Source organism: Coenobita brevimanus, chromosome 74, assembly GCF_032717465.1.
Source record: "Coenobita brevimanus isolate Jiangsu-jjx chromosome 74, ASM3271746v2, whole genome shotgun sequence".
NCBI classification, from domain to species: Eukaryota; Metazoa; Arthropoda; class Malacostraca; order Decapoda; family Coenobitidae; genus Coenobita; species Coenobita brevimanus.
In genome coordinates this window covers 31,789,310-31,793,138 of record NC_137027.1, presented here as the reverse complement: position 1 = coordinate 31,793,138, position 3,829 = coordinate 31,789,310, and the positions used below count along the sequence as shown (strand labels likewise).

Genomic DNA, 3,829 nt, shown 5'->3' with positions numbered 1-3,829 from the left:
GCTGAGTAGTTTGAGAGAGAGAGAGAGAGAAAGAGAGAGAGAGAGAGAGAGAGAGACGAGGTGGTGGAACAGGCTGCATATTTTCCGTCAACGAGGGAAGGGGTATCCTTGTGTGCAATCCGGTCTATAATTATAAAGATAATAAAACTAAATAGGTTTATTATTATTTAGGATGCCAGATTTCATTGATACCTTAATAACTATACTGTAATGACTAAGAATATATAACTGTTGGTCGCTCACTCCCATAGCCTACTCCCCCCTTCCCACTTCATCGCACCATTTCTGGGTGAACTTGCCCTGTTTCTGAACCACAACTCTATCTGTATCGTGGTTCATGCTACAAGGCAAGACAATTATTTTATATAACTCAGACTATAAATAGTGTAATGCACAGCCCATTATCCCAAACAATCACATACTTATTAGCCTATATCATAGCATAATACGATGACCTCAGAATATAATTCAGAGGTTGAAGCTTAGCGATTCGAAAAATTGTCGGGCACACACACACACACACACACACACACACACACACACACACACGCTGTTGCTACATTAGCCAAATCCCGCAACCAGGTGGTCCAGTCGGGAATCTTGCCGAGTGTACATATGTGTGTGTGTGTGTGTGTGTGTGTGTGTGTGTGTGTGTGTGTGTGTGTATCCTGATATATATGTATAGATACAAGCAGCACTGTGACAGAGAAAGCAGCACTACCACGGTGGAGGCAACGAGTGTGGGTGTTTCAATATGGCGGCCGTAAATCACACGCCCGCTGTGGAGACAACCCTTCCATGTTACACAGCTGAGTGGTTGGATCCCTTGTCATCAGTGCAGCTGAGTGGATGGATCCCTTGTCATCAGTGCAGCTGAGTAAATGGATCCCTTGCCATCAGTGCAGCTGAGTGGATGGATCCCTTGTCGTCAGTGCAGCTGAGTAAATGGATCCCTTGACATCAGTGCAGCTGAGTAAATGGATCCCTTGACATCAGTGCAGCTGTGTGGATGGATCCCTTGCCATCAGTACAGCTGAGTGGATGGATCCCTTGCCATCAGTGCAGCAGAGTGGATGAATCCCTTGCCATCAGTGCAGCAGAGTGGATGAATCCCTTGCCATCATTGCAGCTGAGTGGGTGGATCCCTTGCCATCAGTGCAGCAGAGTGGATGAATCCCTTGCCATCAGTGCAGCAGAGTGGATGGATCCCTTGCCATCAGTGCAGCTGAGTGGATGGATCACTTGCCATCAGTGCAGCTGACTGGGTGGATCCCTTTCCATCAGTGAAGCTGAGACACCACCTGGAGGCACTTGTAATAAGGCATGACAGAGTGAAGACAGGCAAACTTGAGAATGTTCAGAAATTCTGGTGAGAGACGACCGTGGCGTTTGGTGGTAGAAGGAGGAGGGGGAAGAGGGGGAGGAAAGGGAAGAGAGGGAGAAGGAGGAGGAGAGGGACGGTGGAAAGGGCTTGCTGCACCGCCTGCACATGCCACATCCCTGACACACCCACCACGGCCATCGGGCACAAAGCACTGGAATCTATCACAGGGCACAAGGGTAGTAATTGAACCACCGGACAGTGCAACGGAACCTGGCAGTGAAGACAGGAACAGCCACGAGCAACAGACATGCAGACAGCGTGAGCACAGCCATGGTGTAGCCATCTAAGAAGGCTTGGGTGTAAAGGAACAAGGGGGACCAACACCCTGAATCCAACAGTACGTGGATTTTCATTCATTCATTCATTTCCAGACGCCATGTATCCCAAACGGGGTGGCCAAGGGCTTAGAGTTAATGGTTTTACAGGGAGGGGCACTAATCCTCCACCAACCCTACTTGACACGTAGGGATGCCAACAGCATCTGGTGTTCCCAGGCGGTCACCCATCCAAGTACTAACCAGATCCAACGTTGCTTAACTTCGCTGATCGGACGGGAAGCGGTGTACTCAACGTGTTATGGCCGATACTGGGATTATATCCCCTTGCATCTAATATTTCTCATACTGCACTCCTGTCTGTTTATATGAGAATTCTCTCTCTCTCTCTCTCTCTCTCTCTCTCTCTCTCTCTCTCTCTCTCTCTCCCTCTTCCACACTGCCGCCACAACTGCGTCTCAGGTCCTTATATACCTGAGCCAACCCTTGACCTCTGACCCCAGCCTTATTTCTGATGGCTGCTGCTGGTGTCAGACAAAGTCGCTATGCACAGCCAAAGTTTTTAACCAAAGGGCATGAAACTTGACTCAGTTATAGATATTCACCCCAACAAGGTTTTGGGAAGAGTGAAACCACTGAGGGTAGCACCTCACGGGGGAAGGGGCAGGCTTCGGGGCTTCCAGCGAAATTGAACATGGCCACAGTTTACAACCTATGAACACGATTTTTTTTTCTTAATGCTAAGGCCAGGATGCTACAAACTTTTCCTTCCAAGAAAACACAAAAATAATACAAGAGACAACCAAATTCAAGATCCGTTCATTTCAGTCTGCACATTGTTAGGTGTTTATCCAGGCCACATATTAGGCAGGTGGGACCCCTCATGACCTCCCCTATGGGTTGGGTCCAGCCCCCAGGCTGGAGTGTGAGTTTTTACATAAGAGCATGATATTCTCGAAAATGGTAAACCAATACTTGGGCCACATTATAAGAAGCATGAGAACCCCAAAAGGGCAGTTCCCAATGGACGGGGGGGAGGGGCCTGACCAAAGCCTTTATGCACGGTCATGGTCTTTAATTTAGGAACACGAAATATTATATAATGGTAGGTGATCACCCCGACAAGGTTTGATGCAGAGTGAGATCTTAAAGGCCGTCCTCATGGGAACAAGTAAATGATTACACCTTTCCCCTTATTTCAGGGTTGGGTGCGGCTATCAAAGGTGTTACTATCTTATTCCTTCCGAAATTACTTCTTTCCCTTTATTGCAGGGTTGGGTGCGGCTGTCAAGGGTGTCAGTTGTCTTGTTCCTCCATAGGGATGAAGCATGTGGAGGGCATGCCAGACTACCAGACCGCTCAGAAGAAGAAGACGAAGATTAATAAGAGAAGAAGAGGAAGAAGAGAGGAGGAGAAGGAGGAGGAAGTTTGGGTCAATTTACACTTCCGTCAAGGCACGATTTCGTCTCCTAACCTTCCTAAACTTGCCCAAGTCACGAAGAAGCTGCCTTGGACGGGCTGACGCCGTGACGCAGGTCATATGGTCAATATCGAACGCACATATACTCATGCGATCTGGTTGGAAGGAGAAAGAAAAGGAAGAACGAGAAGAATGACTGTGATGATGATGTTCATGTTGATGATGATGATGCCAGCAGCAACAACAACAATAACATTGAGAATAATACTAATAATAATCTATCTATCCATCTATTGCCAGACGCCTCAATCCCGTTTGGGGTGGCCACAAACAAATCGCCTCCACGTCGCCCTGTCCCCCGCCATTTCACTGCCCTGCTCCCAACTCACACCCCACTCTCTCATATACCTCTCCATCCCATCCCTCCATCTCATCCTCGGCCTCCCCCTCCCTCTTCCCCCCTCCACCTCACTCACATACACTCTCTACGTCAGTCTTTCACGCTCCATCCTCTCCACATGGCCAAACCACCTCAGTGTGTTTCTCATAAAGCTTCCTATCACATCCACATCAACACCACAACGCTCCTTTATATCCTCATTCGTCAGCCTGTCTCTCCATGTGACTCCACAGGCTCCTCTTAAATAACTCATTTCCATTGCGCTCACTCTTGACTTCTGTCCCTCCAACAAGGTCCAAGCTTTATTTCCATATGTAAGAATTGGTATCACATTTCTCTCATGCAATTAC

The 3,829-nt window shown here is 48.0% G+C and overlaps 1 pseudogene; it reads right to left on the bottom strand.

Moving 5' to 3' along the window:
- Window positions 1-1,853: 1,853 nt before the first annotated feature.
- Window positions 1,854-1,972, bottom strand: LOC145407941 (5S ribosomal RNA; annotated as a pseudogene).
- Window positions 1,973-3,829: the final 1,857 nt, after the last annotated feature.